Below are 17,319 nucleotides of genomic sequence, written 5' to 3'. Positions count from 1 at the left end.
CCCCCTCCTTTTCCATCGCCATGGCTCCGACGAAGAAGGGAAGAGGGAAGAAACCCGTGTCTTCGCCTGGTCCGCCGCCGTTGGCGGCCCCCGCCGAGGGCTTAGGCAAGGTCAGCTCGGCTCTGGCCACTATCTTCAATGAGTGCGGGAGGACGACGGCCTGGCCCGTGTCCCACTCCTCCATCGACAGGACAGTCACCTAGGTCCCGTATTTCGCTGACGCCCTATGGGCGGGTCTGGTTCCTCCCTTTTCTGATTTCTTCAATGTCGTGCTTTCCCAGTATCAGATCCACATGATGCATCTAGGTCCTGAATCCATCACCCTCCTTTCGGTCTTCGCCTTTATTTGCGAGGCTATGATGGGCATCCTCCCTTCGGTTGCCTTGCTGCGCCACTTCTTCTCGTTTCACCTTGTCGACCCTACCCAATGCTGGGCGTGCGTGAGTTTCATTGCCGCGTCTGAGACTGCGGCCTCGGGGATAGACTTCAAGCTCCCCCCGCCCGTGGCTGGGTTCCGCGAGCAGTGGCTGTATGTGGACGCATGGGTGCCCAGCCCCCTGCTATCGAAGCCAACTTCGCCTGTTGTCCCCAATTCGGGTTGGGGCTAGGAGACGCTTGAGAGCCCCCGGCTCGTCTTCGTCTGGCACCACTTCGCGTTCTTGAGGTCGCTCGGTGTGACAGCGCCCAAGGTGGTGAAGGAGTTCCTGCTACGCCGCGTTGCTCCTCTCCAACGCCACTCCTGCCGGATGTGGACCTTCAGGGGGCGCGATGATCGTATGAGGCTCCAGGAAGAGGACTTGACTCCTGAAGTGTTGAGGACAGCGCTCTTGACCCTGACTGGGGACCCCAACCATGGCAGCATCCCGCAGGGAGGGGCCTTGCTGTACCTCTGCCAGAGTAGGGGTGATTTTGTGAAGCAGATGCCTATCTTTGATGAGTGGGGGCCGCGCCCCGCCGGCCTCTAGGGGCCTCGCGAGAACCCAGTGGTGGTGACCGCCCTTCTAGTTGGCCAAGGCGGCTCTTCCTCGAGCGGCGGAGCAGGGAGGCATGAGGCGCCAGAGGCCGAGGGGGCTCCCGGCAGGGTGACGGCGCCGGGCGATGCTCATGAGGGAGCGGCTCTCGGGGCCCATGCCGCTGAGGCTGAGGGCGACGAGCTGCTGCTCTCAGCGCTTGCGACTGAGGCCCCTGAGGCTCCGGCTGCTTCCCTTGGCGAGGGGATTGGCAGCGCGCATCAGGAAGGCGCCCCCGACGCAGATCGCCTTGATGCTTCGTCTTCGTCGTAGGTTGATCCCTGCGCCCAACTCTTGGGCCGCTTCCACATGGACTTTGAGGCCCTCCGGAAGAGAAGGGAGGTCCTGGGCGACGGTTACCCTTGTCGTCTGCTGAAGCGTAGGAAGTACTTCGCCACTGATGAGTAAGCCTTCTCCTTTTCCAGCTCCCGATCCTTCTGTTGCTTTTATTGACCCTTGCTCCCCAGGCCCCTTCTAGCCGAGCTCGCAGAGACGGCTGAGGTGCCGTCCCCCTTGGCTTCGCCCCCTCCATAGCCCTCAGGCGCCCCGAGCAGCAGAGCCCTTGTGGTGAGGGCGATCGAAGAGGCGGACCATCCTGAGGCGCATCGTGGCCCTGCGCACCTCGCGATCCTCTTCCGCAGGCCTTCTCATGGCATAGCCAGCCTGCCGTGGGCCTCCCGCCTGGTCGTGGACTGCGATTGGCTGAGGCGCTCCTTGCGCTCTTCACCTGGGGACGGGCTGGCCCCAGGCCGGGCTTCTGGCGCGGCGTGCCCGACTGTCACGAGGGTGCCAACCCCCAGCCCCCAGCCCGGAGGGGGCATGCTGATTTGTGGCCCCCGGCGCTTTCTTGGGGCAGATGATGGCGTGGAAGACGTGCTCGAGCGCGCTCGGGAGCGTCACGCTCTCCGCCAAGGATTCCTTCGAAGGGCGGCTGACGTAGTAAGCCTACTTGGGGAGGAGCTTGCTGATGAAGACGCGTGCCTTGAGGCCGAGGGCCTGCGCCTGGCTGTGGAGAGGCGCGAGCTGGAGGGCGTCATCGCCCTTGCGCGCCGCCAGCGCGATCTTGACGACGCAGAGACCAAGGCGTCGCTGGTGGCCTCTCGGGAGGCTCGATCTTGGGCCGCTGAGGAGGCCCGAGAAGCTAATCGGCGGCGAACGACGGCGGAGGAGCGGGCTCGGGAGCTCCTGGCCTGGTGCCACTCACTGGAGGAGCAGGTGGAGCTGCGCGAGGCAGCCCTCGCGTCGATGAAGGTGGCCTCTAGCGACTCAGTAGAGCTCCAGAAGCGTGAGGAGGCGCTGACGCTAGAAGCCGCCGAACGTACCCGTGAGTACGAGCGTCTGGAGACGAGGGAGAGCTTGGTGACGCAGGCGGAGGATGATGTCGCTTTACAGGAAGCCCGCGTCCTGGAGGAGGTTGGACGTCGAGTGGCGATGGCGCATTTGAACCTCGAGCACGAGTTCAAGGAGAAGCTGGGGTTGATCCGGGCCGAGGCTGAAGGCAGGACTGCTGCCTTGAGGGCCAAGCTGTAGGGGGCGACACGGCAGGCTGATGCTTTCCGGGCCGCCCTTGAGGTGGCGCAAGGTGAGTTAACCACTTCCCAGGCCGAGGTGCTCCTTCTTCGCTAGAGGGTGGAGGAGGCTGAGGCCGTCGTGCGCCAGAATGCGGATGAGATACGTCAGCGGCGGATCCTGGAGCATGAGCACGGCCCCATGCTCTCCACGCTCCGGGAGAGAGCCAACACAACCTTGGGCAACATCTTTGAGGCGGCTGTTGGCGAGCCGCATGCAGTCAACTACGCCGGCAATCTTCAGTTCTTCACTGACGTGGTGACGCAGCTGGAGGCTCGGTCGGTCAGGGCTGACAGGTTGGTGGAGGAGAGGAGCCACGCCCTTCTCGGGCGTGCCTTTTCTCGCGTCTTCAGCCATCTCCAGCACATGGATCCCCACTTCGATTTCGACGCCGCCATCGCCCCAGTCCCCCAGGCCATCCAAGGCGACCTGGCGCACTGGGTGGAAGACAATGTGGATGCTCTTATCAGGGCCTTCGCTTCAGACAACGACGGCGTGGTCGTGGCTACCGACGAGGGCGGTGCGGCGCACGGCCCTGACGCCGCTGGCGGCGACACGGACAGCGATGGCGAGTCCGGCGGCGCCAGCAGCGGCTTGGGTGGTGCTCTTGAGGACGCATTGGGGGATTTATCCGACTGATTGTGCATCATTCCTACTTCCTTGCCCTGCATGAATAGAACTCAGGTTTTGGCCTGATGGCGGTGAGAGCATTTGGGAGGGGGAGCCCCTTATGTAAAACTTGTGTTCATCATATAAGTAGTCGCTACATTGCCCATGCGCCCGCGCCAAGTGGTTGGCTTAAGCGATGTGCTGGTCGGCCAGTTTACCTTGGTCCCGTGCTGGCCCTGAGGCAGCCTGTGGGAGGTTGTGGTGTCCCGAGTGTTCCCTGATTGGATCCGTAGGACCTGTAGCAAAACACCCTCCTGAGAGGACACGGCGGCGGCAGTCTAGGCTGTGCGCGAGCTGGGCCTGACCCGGCTCGCGAGGGGCTCACGAGGGGAGGCAGCTGAGGCAAAGTGGTAACCAAAACGCGAGAAATTTCTCGAACGAGACTAAGCACCCCTTCCCCGAACACACGCAAATCTCAAATTCGAATCCAACTTGAATCCAGCGGGGGAAAGCGACAACCAAAGGGAAAAGCAACGAAAGCAAACAAAAGGCCGCGTCCGGCACCTAATCTAGTCTTGGACGTCTTCTCACCAGCGCGGAGCTAAGTGCTGCCACTGGGCGTGGGAGGGAGCCCTAGGGCCTGAGGCCGGCACCCCTGAGACTCCGGGGCGTGTACAGCCCCACTCATTATTACGTGAGAGTGTCACGGGGCGGCGAGCTTCACAGGCACTGGGCCTTCTTCGCAGGTACTGGCCTTGCTTCATATCGCCAGATGAGGGCCCCGCCTTGCGCCACACTCTAGTGCCATCAGCGACGATCGGAAAGCAGGATGCCGCCCGATGGGGTAGAGCGGTCGCCAGCGGTTCCCCCGACGACCACGGGTCCTCCGCCAGGGGCAGGCCCTGAGGCACCTCCCCAGCAGAGGGCCTACCTCCTGAGAACACCTTGCTCCGAACACCGCGGTGGTGATGTCGGATCTCGACCCCTCTCCTGCAGCCCCCTGCGCCCTCCTCCCGAGGGGTAGGAGACTGTGGGAGCGGGGCCACTGCTCGCTGTGGCGACCGACACCTCTTGCGATCCATGGTTAGCGTATGCCTGTTCCTGAAGAATTAGCGGTACCCGATAATCGTTGCCTCTAGCGTGGCCAATGGGACCGTCCCAGGGCTCCTGGAAAGGCTCAGCTTCTAGTGCCTCGTCCCCCGAGCTTGGGCTGAGGAGCGAGCCTTCTTCGCTCTCGTGAGGGTGTCCTTTGTCCATCATGAGGGGCACCTATTCCTCTGGTGCCGTCATCCCGAAGGCCACGCCGTAGTGCTCCGCGTGCCACGCGGTCCTGCCTGACGCGCCCACCGTGGGGTGGCAGCGCGGTTGTCCACTGGAGGCGCGGGTTGCGTCGAGTCCTTCTTCTTCACGGACCGGGAGCGGGGGCAGTGCCGCCGCCGGTCCGGTGCTGACAGCTTTGCTGGTGTTGGAGTAGCCTTGGAGCCCGCGGGCGCGCGCGGAGCCCCTGCGCGGGCCGCCTTGGGCTTGAGACGGGAGCTGGGTGCAGAAGGGGTGAGCCCCCAAGGCGGCGAAGCCCAAGAGCTCTGCCACCCGCTCCAGCAGCACGTCGCGGCCGCCCTCCAGTAGCCTGCACTGCAGCAGCTCTCGGGCCACCGTGAGCGCGGCCCTCGAGTTCGCCTGCTCCCTGTGGGTGTACATTGCCGTGGTCGTGGCGTGATTGGAGGCCCTTGCTGCCGACCGCGCCTGCCGCGGTGTGATAGCTGTTGAAGCCTGTCCGCGTCGCCCTGCGGACCGCGAGCTGCCTGGGGCACGGGGTCGCCCGAGGCGAGCGGCTCTGCGCGAGCGGGCCACGCCGCCCATGGATCTAGGTTGCCCGCCTAGTCGCCGGACATGGTGATGACGACGCGACGGGGCACGAAGCGGCAGAAGGTGGATTCCGGTGCACCCCTACCTAGCGTGCCAAATGTCGGATTTTGCGTTCCGGCAGACCCTTGAGGTTCGAACACTGGGGTGCGCGCGGAGATTTCGCTTCCTACCTACCTGCACCCCTCCGCCGCGCTAAGATCTAAGCGATGGAAAGAACAACACAAATGACACAAGGTTTATACTAGTTCGGGCCACCGTTGTGGTGTAATACCCTACTCCAGTGTGTGGTGTGGTGGATTGCCTCTTGGGCTGATGATGATGAACAATACAAGGAAGAACAGCCTCGCGAGGGTCTGCTCTTGGCTGGGGCGATGAACTACTGGGAGGAGCTCAGTCACCCTTCACTCTCTCTCTCTCTCTCTGCTTGCTTGCTCTCTCTTGCTTGGGTACTACCAGATCTCTTCTTGTCGTCCCCCCTACTCTGTGGGTGGCTGGTCCTATTTATAGAGGCCTTGGTCCTCTTCCCAAATATCGAGCGGGAAGGGAGCCAACAATGGCGGGCTAATTTGAAGGGGGACAGCTAGTACTAGCTATCCTGACAAAAGTAGTCTTCGCCTGCACAAAGCTTTGGTGGTGACGCCGTCTTGGGCTCCACAGTGACCTCCGTCTTGCAGTCCTCCTGGTCTTGGTCTTGTTGCACCGAAATGGCAACCTTTGCCTGATGCCTCGGTACTCCGCGGCTGCGCTTGCTCCCTTTGCACCAAAGAGGAAGGGAGGACACAGCGCGGTCTGGCACCCGCCTGGCGCCTTTGGTCGTCATGGCTTGCGTCACGGGCACCTCGTGAGGTACCCCGCCTTGATCTCTCCGCCTCCTCGCGAGCCAGCCTGATGAGGCCGTGCCTGAGGAAGCTCCGCGTCGTCCGCCTCGCGAGGCTTGGCCCCTTGCGAGGGTCTTGGGTCTGTGTTGGTGAAGATGGGCTATGCTGGGCCCCCCTTTGAGCCACGCTGCAGGCCGCAGGCAGGCAAGGCTGGGGACTCCCGTTCCCAGAATGCCGATAAATAGTGGAGCCCAGTTGGGACGATCGGGGATCTGTGTAGCATTTGGGGTAGTCTTCTTTTATTTTGGTTCCGTAGTCGGACCTTGATTGTATCTGGATGATGTAGTGCTTTATTCATGTATTGTGTGAAGTGGCGATTGTAAGCCAACTATGTATCTCTTTCCCTTATGTATTACATGGGTTGTGTGAAGATTACCTCACTTGCGACTTTGCTTACAATGCGGTTATGCCTCTAAGTCGTGCTTCGACACGTGGGAGATATAGCCGCATCGTGGGCGTTACATGAAGCCCACCTGGGGACTGGGTCCTATCGGCGTAGAGTGCTAAGCTAACACGAGAACGAAAAGGGGGAACCGTGCCAGAGCGAGATATGCAGTTTCAACATTATGTTAGGGAGGATAGCATTTAAACCAAAAGTTCTACAGTTTTTTACATGCCCCTGCGGGGCCTGTTAGAATTCCGTGCATGGAAACAAAAGAGGTAGACCTCGGAGGACCCTGTCCGCTAGATACCACCGATGACGCCGAGCAGACGCCGCTACCGTGCTCTGAACAAGAGAGCTCGGTGGCACATAGCTGTCGTCGCTAGACTCCGAAAACTCGTTGGGCTCGGGGGAGTCGCTCGATTCCACGGTGCTGCCGCTGCTTCCAGAGGTCCTGCCGGCGAGTCCGGGGGCGAGCTTAACACCCCTGGTCGTGCCGCGCGGGCTGCTCCCCCCAGGATAGCATTCCAGGCGCCGACCATCCTCGTCGAAGACCTTGAAGAACAATGTGGAGGCGCCATCGTACTCGGAGTGGATGGTGAGGGGCCCTTCTGGACGGCAGGCGCGGGCGACCTCGCCTCATCCTCGGTTCATGAAGATGCCTCCTGGGGGAATGGGCTCGACCTCCGCCCCCGTGGCCAGGCTACAACATGCAGTATTCTGCAGCCACAACTCGAGCAGCCCCCTCGAAGGCATCTCCTCGGCGAAGAACTCGGGGATCCAGATCCAAGTGCGCGGCGGCATTTCTGCCCGTATCACGAACTCGCGCGAGGAGCCCTCAGCGTGAGTTCGCGGGCCGACTGGCTATGCAGCCCCGGCCTGCCCACCGTGATCCTGAACCGTGCGGTGCTGGGAACTGCCACCTATCATAGGGGCCTGCACACGGGCGTACAAGGGGAGCGTGAACCAGGCGGAGGCCGATCGTACCAAGGCCGCGACACCGCCTATCCTTCGCCGGCGTCGCGAGGGCGGCAAAACCTCTTCTTCGGCGGAAGCTGTCCAGACTCCTCCCGAGGGGCTTTCCCCTTCTCCGCCGCGGAGAATCTCCTAATTGGCGCCATGGACGTAATATCAAGACAGAGAAGAAGAAGGAGCATGCAACAAGAAGATGGAGATGAGCGAGGGGGCTTTGCCCCTCCCCTCATTTATAGCCGGAGGGAGGCCAACCGCCGGCCTCCATAGTCGCACGCAATGATGGTTTACATTGCATGCAATAGGATCTCGTCAAGTCTAATGGTTGCCGAGGCAGCATGGGGAAGTGGAGGCACCCACGTCCCATCAATCGCCACGTGTCGACCAAGGCCGCAGGAGGTTATGGCCCGCAGTGCTCCGCACTTGTGCTTTGGCTTAGCCTTGAAGCCAAGTTCAAGCGCGCCTTGGGCCCGGGGGATACTATCGGCGTTTTGGGAACGAGGGTACCCAGACATGCCTGCCTGCGGCCCATGGCGTGGCTACATCGACAGCCTGGTGTGGCCTAACTTCAACATCAACAGCTCAAGACCCTCGCGAGGGGCCGAGCCTCACGAGGCGGACGACAGAAAGACCTCCCCGAGGAGCGGCCACCTTAGGATGGCTCTCGAGGAGAGGAGATTTCTATGCAAGCCTCAGCTCGCGAGGTTCGGATGACGTGAGCCATGATGACCAAGGCCATGTGGGCGCCAGTGGGCGCAGTGCACCAGTTTCATCTTTGGTGCTAAGGAGGCAAGCGCAGACGCGGAGTCCTGAGGAATCAGCCAAAGGTTTCCATTCCGGTGAAACAAGACCAAGACCGCCAGGATGGTAGGATGGAGGTCATCGCCGAGCCCACCGCGGCGTCACGACCAGAGGCTTTCGCAGGCAAAGACTATTTTTGTCAGGATAACAAGTGCTAGTTGTCTCCCTATGAATTCGGCCATTCTGGGATCCCTTCCCGCCTTACACTTGGGAAGAGGACCAAGGTCACTATAAATAGGATGTAGCCACCACCATAGTGGGGACAGATCAATTCCACCCTCGCATTCACGAGCTAACTCGAGCGCAAGAACACTCCTCCTCCTGAGGTTGTTCCCCCACTGTACTAGTCCATGACTAGCCCCTCGAGGCCAATGCACCACAAAGCAGCAGTAGGGTTTTACACCGCAAGGTGGCCCGAACCTGGGTAAATTGATCTGTCCCGTTTCCTTCCTGTTCATCGAGCTAGGCCTAGAGACTAGCGAGTAGGGAGACTGGGGAGGTCGAGTTCTTGGCACGCACACTAGAGTTCAAACCTCTCCAGGGTCTGCGGAACCCGAAATCTGACAGTCACCACTTCCCCCGCGGCCGACGCAGGTGCCCGAGGCATCGAAGGAGAGCAGTATCAGCAACACCCGACGGCCATGCTCCCTAAGGTATGGGCAAAGGGGTTACTCTGTCTATCCCCCTTTGCCCCGCCGATGGGCACAGCCACAACTACGACGCATGGACCGGGGTGAATCGTCGCCCTCCGGCCGCTCCCACCATGGGTGCGGTCGCAGCGCATGCACCTCCCCCGAAACGGGTCGACCAAGTCGCTGCGCCCAACGGAGCCACTGGCCCTCGAACACCTTCGCCACTCCACCTCCAAGTGGTCACCCCGCAAAAACTGCGAGGGCGTAGTGCTGCCGCTGTTGGCACCGTCAGGAGCCGAGCGACGGTGCGATTGACTTCATCATCATCCCTGCCACATATAGCTTCAGAGGCCATGGCGTGGGCTCAACTACTGTTGAGGTTTCCGCCAGCGGCTGAGCAGATGAACGAATGGTGTGCCACCATCCAATGTCTGCTTGGTTTCACTGAAGCCGGGGGCTCACGGTGAGCTAGCCCGTCGTGACCTCCACAAGCGACAGCAATAGCTCATGCTGCTGACCGTACGGAAGGGGCTATCCCCACGGTGCAGTCCCCGCCATGGCAGCCAGTGCGAGCGCGACATAATCAAGACCCCGACGACGTCTCGATGGCCTCTTCTGACCCTCGAGCATGTCCAGGCCAACGACGAGCCCCGGAGGATAGGCGAGAGGAGGCACACGTGTCGTTGCCGAGCAACGCCACGACAACCTCTGCCAGGCCGACGGGTGCGACGGCCCCTATGTCGACGGGACCGCTCTCAATGTTGGCGAGTGCCTACCTTTCGAGGTTGGCTTCCCTGCCTTCACTCATGAGTTGTGGCAAGTCCGTTGGCCATCCTTTCACACGTTCAAGCTAGAGATACCTGAGAAGTACGATGGGAGGCTGAACCCGGCAGAGTTCCTGAGCATCTACACCATCGTTGTTTAGGCTGTCGGGGGAGAGATGAGAAGGTGTTTGCCAACTACTTCCCTTTGGCCCTCATGTCCAATGTGAGGTCTTGGCTGATGCACCTACCAGAGGACTCCATTTCGTCATGGGCTGACCTGTGCCATGAGTTCATTGGCACCTTCACTGGCGGCCATCAAGAACATGGCAGGCCCAACAATTTGCAGCTTCTCCAACAGAAGGAAGGAGAAACCCTTTGTAAGTATTTACAAAGATTCAGCAAAGTTCATAGAAACATCCCAAACATCCATCCAGCAGGTATGATTGTTGCCTTCCAGTCCAATCTGCACAACTGCCAGATTCATTCCAACATGAATGAGCAGTTGCCCAAGACTGTGAAGGAGCTCTACACATTGGTGGACAAGTGTGCTCGGATGGAGGAGGGAAGGAAGTTGCCCAGAGAGGAAGATTGCACCAATGTTCATTCAGAAGATGATGATGAATCAACCAGCCAGAAGAAGAGCAAGAAGCACAGTAAGAAGGAAAGAGATAAGGCAGTGATGACTATTGAAAGATTGAGTAAGCCTAGTATCGTCAAGAAGGCCAAAGTTGAGGTCCCCGGCAAGGAAGCTGCCACATGCTCTGACTTCCGGGAAGCCACCACTGCCGAGTAAGCTGGGAAGGTTGATGGGCCGTACTGCAGGATTCATCGGACCAAAGGCCATGACCATCAAGAGTGTTATCAGGTTGAGCAGCTTGTCAAGAGACAGAGAGCAGAGCGTGAGAAGCATGACAAGGAGAAAGGTCAGAATGTTGCTGGCGGTAAGGGCCGAGGTGGTGAAGCAAATCGCCCCGACAAGCCCTTTCGGAGCCAAGGAAAACTCGCAAGAGGGTGAGCAAAGGAAGTTTGTGAAGATGAGAGTGACGGAGGGGACGAAGAGGAAATCAGTGAGCAAGAGTTTCAGAAGGCCACCGACGCCCTATGCATTGACGGGGGTGCATCCCTGCACACCTCTCACCGCCAACTCAAGCGGTGGGCGCGAGTGGTCAATGCCGTGGAACCAGCACCAGAGGCCCAGAGGCCGCTCAAATGGTCCCATACGCCCATCATCTTTGACGAGGAGGATCATCCTAGCCGAACCACTGTGGTAGGGTGTTTGCCAGTATTGGTCTCCCCAAGAATTCGCAGCCTCAAGGTCACAAAGATGTTGGTCGATGGCGTGGCCGGATTGAATCTGATTTCCCCAATAGTTATCAGCAGACTTCAGATAGTGGAGGAAGAGCTAGAGGTTACCGGCATGTTTCAAGGAGTTAATCCCGGCAGGAGCAATCCTAATAGAAAGATCATGCTGTCGGTAAACTTCAGGGGAGAACTAAACTACCGGACTGAGAAGATAGTTTTTGATGTGATTGATCTCCCAAGGCCATAAAATGGGATTCTTGGACGCCCAGCCCTAGCTAAGTTTATGGAGGCATCCCACTATGCCTACAACATCTTGAAGATGCATGGGCCACTGGGAATCATCACCATCCCATCAGATGAGAAGTATGCAATCATTTTTGTAGACAAGATGTATCGGGACGCGGTCGTGGGAGAGGCAGATGCAGTAGTCGTTCCCGCCAAGGAAAATAAAGGAAAAAAGAGAGATTGTAGGAGCTTCGGCAAAGAATCCGGGAAGCGTGCCCCCTCTGAGTGCATGGCACCCGTTGATGACATGATAGAGTGTTCCAATAGCAAGAGATCCAAGGTTGCTACACCCCACGTGAAGAAGGTCCCAACAGGGCTGGCTGGCATTGATGGTACTTTCACTATCAGCGCCACCCTTGATGGAAAATAGGAAAGCACGCTCGTTGCCTTCCTGTGGGCGAATATCGATATGTTTCCTTGGCAACCATCTGATATCCCCGGTTTTCGCAGGGAGGTAATGGAGCACCGCCTTGATGTCTGCCCACATGCTCGACCTGTCAAGCAAAAAGTTCGAAAGCAGGCCTTGGAGAGGCAGCAGTTCATTGTGGAAGAGATCAAGAAACCCGAGGCAGCTGGTTTAGTAAGACGAGTGTTGCTTCTCACATGGTTGGCAAATCCAGTGGTAGTCCAGAAGGCTAACGGGAAGTGGAGGCTTTGCATAGATTTCACAGATCTCAACAATTCTTGTCCGAATGACCCGTTTCCCTTGGCGCATATCGATCAGATTGTGTATTCCACTTCAGGTTGTGATTTGCTCTCCTTTCTGGATGCATATTCTGGGTATCACCAGATCTTCATGTCCAATGAAGATGAAGAGAAGACATCGTTCATTACTCCATGTGGTACATATTGTTTTGTCTGCATGCCGTTTGGATTAAAGAGTGCCGGATCTACTTTTGCAAGGTCAGTCTAGATTGGTTTTGAGCCATAGCTACACAGAAACATAGAAGCTTATATGGATGACGTTGTGGTCAAGAACAAGAATAGAGACACCCTTATTCAAGATTTGGGGGAGACGTTTGTGAATCTGTGAAAGATCAATTTGAAGCTCAACCCGGAGAAGTGTGTATTTGGTGTCCCCTCTGGCAAGTTTCTTGGGTTCTTCGTATCCCATCGCGGGATTGAAGCCAACCCCGACAAGATCAAAGCTATCAAGCAGATCTAAGCGCCAAGAACAGTTAAGGATGTGAGGCATTTGACATGATGTGTTGCCGCACTAAGCAGATTCATCTCCAAGTCTGCCGAGCGCGCCTTGTCGTTCTTCAAAATTTTGAAGAGGGCAGGGCCTATGAAGTGGACCCCGGAAGCAGGGGGTTTAAAATAAGATGACCCTCGGGCTCTAGAAACCCAAGGGAAAAAGAGGCTAGGTGGCTAGTGGTAAAACCAAGGTTGGGCATTGCTGGAAAAGATTTAATCAAGGCGAACTATCAAGGGGTTCCCATTATAACCCAACCGCGTAAGGAACGCAGAATCCAGGAACATAACACCGATATGACGGAAACTAGGGCGGCAAGAGTGGAACAAAACACTAGGCGAGAGGCCGAGCCTTCCACCCTTTACCAAGTATATAGATGCATTAAGATAACATGGCAATATAATGATATCCCAACAAGTAAAATAAGGTTCCAACAAGGAACGGTCTCCAATCTTCACCTGCAACTAGCAACACTATAAGAGGGGCTGAGCAAAGCGGTAACATAGACAATCAACGGTTTGCTAGGACATGGTGGGTTAGAGGTTTGACGTGGCAATTTGGGAGGCTTGAAAGCAAGTGGTAGGCATCGTGGCATTGGCATAGCAAAAGAGCGAGCAAACTAGCATAGCAAAGATAGTAGTGATTTCAAGGGTATGATCATCTTGCCTGCACAGTTGCCAGAGTAGACAGGATCCTCGAAAGCAAACTCAACGGGCTCCTCGTTAGAGAACTCGTCTCTCGGCTCTACCCAAACAAGACAAACAAGCAACAAGGACACAATCAACCACGTGCAAGGACCAAACAAAAGATGCAAGGATGGTATGCTATGCGGGATGCGATGCGGGATGCATATGCAAGATTTGACAAAGAGTGCATGAACCTGGCCTCAACATGGGAATCCAAGTGAGCCACTGGAAAAATGAGATGAAATTGCTTGAAAACGATATAAAGAACACCGGAATCGGAGTTACGGTTTGGAAATGGCAAGCAATTCAAATATGACACCGGTCTGCGATTTACAGCAAGTAGCCATCTAAATGCAACAAGATGAACATGCTACAGCACCCAAACATGGCATAAAAATACATGGCAGGGATGCACTCATGATGCTTAACAAAAGTCTAGCACTGAGCTATGGCCAATTCATCCATTAACAGGTTCAAACAAGCATGGCAAAAAGGCATATGGCAAACAGATTTCAGCCTTAGTGAAATTAACACTTGTCTGGAATTTCAGATCAGGTAGCACACTTCGGAGCAACAAAACAACATGCTACAGGACCTGTACATGGTAAAGTAAAGCATGGCATGGAGCTACTCAAAGAGCTAAACAAAAGTCCCTTAGTGACCTTGAGCCAAAAGAGATCAGAAAATACAATTGCAAGCATGTGAACATGGAAAAAACATAATCTGATCACAGGCTTAGTGAAAACTGGAGCATGCTGAAAACAGATATCAAGTAGGCATGTTTGCGAGCTCGATGCACTCATTACGGAGCAAGTCATGACCAACTAAGCATACATCCATCAAGAATACACAAAATACAAGCTAGAAATGGCAAGAACAATAGCATAGCATGCACGGATCAACTACAACATCATCGGCAAATTCGCTAACAAGTAGACAATCTGCCCAGATTCACGAAGTAGCAAAAGTAGAGCTTGATTGACTCAAGCTACGGTACTCCATAATTGCAAACAAAGACATGGATGTATAGAGCACTACAAGATTAGCAAAACATCCTTACGGATCATCCTCGAAAGAGGCACGGATCACTAGGAAACAACATGTACATATGGCCATATGAGATAAACAACTCAAAGACTTAGTGGAAATGCCAAGTCCCTGAAATCAGCACTACCAAGTGCCTCACTTTGCAAGCTTGTGCTAGTCACCACACACATCACAAAAATACATGGGTTGCACCTCTGGAAAGATGGCAAAACCCTTAACAAAACATATGTAGAGCTCATGAGCATATCATGCACACAATAATCATGGCAAAAATGACAAATATATAAATGAAGCAGCAGATCTGACAAATATCTCAAGTAGCACTCTTCTAACAGCATTTCGGGCATCAAGATGAACTCAAATATAAATGATGCAATGGAATGAAATGATGTACTCTCTGAGGCGAACATTTTGATATGCTATATGCATGAATCAGAGCTATGGATGCAAAGTTACGATGCGATGAACATGGCAAGATAAATAGGGTTTCGGGGCAAAAAGTCAACCGAGGCAATTTTGGATCTGAGATCTGCACGCTTCCCAATGACGGCTGGAATCCTGTTCGCCGGAGAGGAAATGGCGGCGGCCGGAGTCGTCGGACTCGGAGGAAGGCGAGGCCGTGGGGAGGAGAGGCCGGGGCGGCGCCGGCGAGTCCTGGCGGCGGCGGGCGGTGAGGAAGCCGGGCGGCGAGGGGCGCGCACTCCCTACTCCGGCCGGCGAGGTCACGGCGGCCGGCCGGACGAAGCGCGGCGGAGCGGCAAGGTGAAGGCGGCGGCGCGAGGTAGAAGAAGGGCGGCGGGGCGCGGGCACCGTTGCGGGAGAGCTCGGGCCGCGGGGGCTGGAGGCGGGCCCGGCGGGCCGGCGGCACGGGGGCGGCGGACGCGCCAACGGGGCGGCGACACGTGGCAGCGGCGGGGCAAGTCGGACACGTTCGGCCCGAATCGGACGTGTCCGGCGGCGAGAGGTGGGAGGAGACTAGGTTAGGGTTGGAAATGACCCGAAATTTCGGGGAGGGACCTATTTATAGAGGTAGGAGGAGCTAGAAAGCTCCAAATAAGGTGCGGTTTTCGGACACGCGATCGTGATCGAACGACCTAGATGATGGAGAAGGTTTAGGTGGGTTTTCGGCCAACTTGGAGGGATGTTGGGCTGCAACACACATGAGGCCTTTTCGGTCCCTCGGTTAACCGTTGGAGTATCAAACGAAGTCCAAATGGTACGAAACTTGACAGGCGGACTACCGGTAGTAAACCAAGGCCGCTTGGAATGTCTCGGTCCAATCCGGAAATGTTTAATCCCTACACACGAAAGAAAGCTAGAAATGACCACTGGAGGAGAACGAAGCGCCGGAATGCAAAACGGACAACGGGGAAAAAGCTCGAATGCATGAGACGAACACGTATGCAAATGCAATGCACAAGAAGACATGATATGAGATGCATGACAATGATAAAACACACGGGGACGAAGACCCGAACTCGAGAAAATAAAATAACTTAACGCCAGAAACGGCAAGAGTTGGAGTACAAATTGGGAAAGTCATATCCAGGGTGTTACAACACTCCACCACTACGAAAGGATCTCGTCCCGAGATCTAGGACTGAAAGAATGTCGGGTACTCAGAACGGAGGTGATCCTCGCATTCCCAGGTAGCTTCACGGTCGGAATGGTGTGACCACTTGACTTTGAGAAATTTGATCGACTTGTTGCGGATCTTGCGTTCAGTCTCTTCAAGAATAGCAACTGGGTGCTCACGATAGGATAGATCTTCTTGGAGCTCAATGTCCTCGAAGTTGACGGTGCGGTCAGGAGTCTTGAAGCACTTTCAGAGCTGAGAGACATGGAACACATCATGAACATTTGCAAAGTTTGAAGGAAGCTTGAGTTGATAGGCGAGATCGCCTCTCTTGCTGACAATCTTGAAAGGTCCCACGTATCTGGGGGCAAGCTTCCCTTTGATACCGAAGCGACGAGTACCTTTCATAGGAGAGACGCGGAGGTAAACATGATCTCCGATCTCGAAAACCAAATCACGATGCTTACTATCATAGTAGCTCTTCTGGTGGGATTGGGCTGCTTTGAGGTTATCTCGAATGACTTTGCACATTTCCTCTGCCTCTGTGATTAAGTCATTACCCAAAAGCTGACGTTCACCGGTTTCAGACCAGTTGAGAGGGGTACGACACTTCCTGCCATACAGAATTTCAAATGGGGCCTTGCCCGAACTTGCTTGAAAACGTTTGTTGTAGGAGAATTCAGCATAAGGAAGACAATCCTCCCACTTCATGCCGAAGGAGATCGCACAAGCCCTGAGCATATCTTCAAGAATCTGATTGACATGCTCGACTTGACCGCTAGTTTGAGGATGGAAAGCTGTGCTGAAGCCGATGTTGGTGCCCATGGCCTTCTGAAAAGAATCCCAAAACTTGGAGGTAAAGATGCTGCCACGGTCTGAAGAGATCACTTGTGGAATGCCGTGCAGAGAGACAATTCGAGAGGTATAGAGTTCCGCCAATTGAGCTGCAGTGATTGACTCTTTGATAGGAAGAAAGTGAGCCACTTTAGTGAGTTTGTCGATGACAATGAATATAGCATCATTGCCACGCTTGGACTTTGGAAACCCAGTCACGAAATCCATCTCAATGTGGTCAAACTTCCATTCTGGAATGGCAAGAGGTTGGAGGAGACCCGCTGGCCTTTGGTGTTCTGCCTTCACTCTTCTGCAGACATCACATTCATTCACGAATTGAGCAATCTCGCGCTTCATTCGAGTCCACCAATAAGCATGCTTGAGGTCCTGATACATCTTCGTGCTCCCAGGGTGGATGGAGAGGAGAGAATTGTGAGCCTCGTTTATGATCACTTTACGGAGGTCACCTTTGGGCACAACAATACGATCCTAGAAGAAGAGAGTATCCTTGTCATCAAGGCGGTAGAACTTGTACTTGGGTTGACTCTTGGCAATCCCAATCTTCACCTTTTTCACCATAGCATCAAGAAGCTGGGCTTGGCGAATCTGGTCTTCCAAGGTAGGAGAGACTTGAAGGTTGGCGAGGAAACCTTGAGGAACAACTTGCAGATTAATTTTGCGGAAAGCTTCACAAAGCTCGGGTTGATAAGGCTTGAGAATAAGACTGTTGCAATAAGCCTTCCTGCTTAATGCGTCAGCAATCACATTGGCCTTGCCTGGAGTATTCTCGATACTCGGATTATACTCTTGAATCATTTCGACTCATCGAGTCTGCCTGAGGTTGAGATTAGGCTGAGTGAAGATGTACTTGAGACTCTTGTGGTTAGTGAAGATGTCCACTTTTCTTCCCA

The sequence above is a fragment of the Triticum dicoccoides genome, chromosome 2A (genome assembly GCF_002162155.2).
Source record: "Triticum dicoccoides isolate Atlit2015 ecotype Zavitan chromosome 2A, WEW_v2.0, whole genome shotgun sequence".
NCBI lineage: Eukaryota > Viridiplantae > Streptophyta > Magnoliopsida > Poales > Poaceae > Triticum > Triticum dicoccoides.
Note: the sequence above shows the minus strand (reverse complement) of the source record.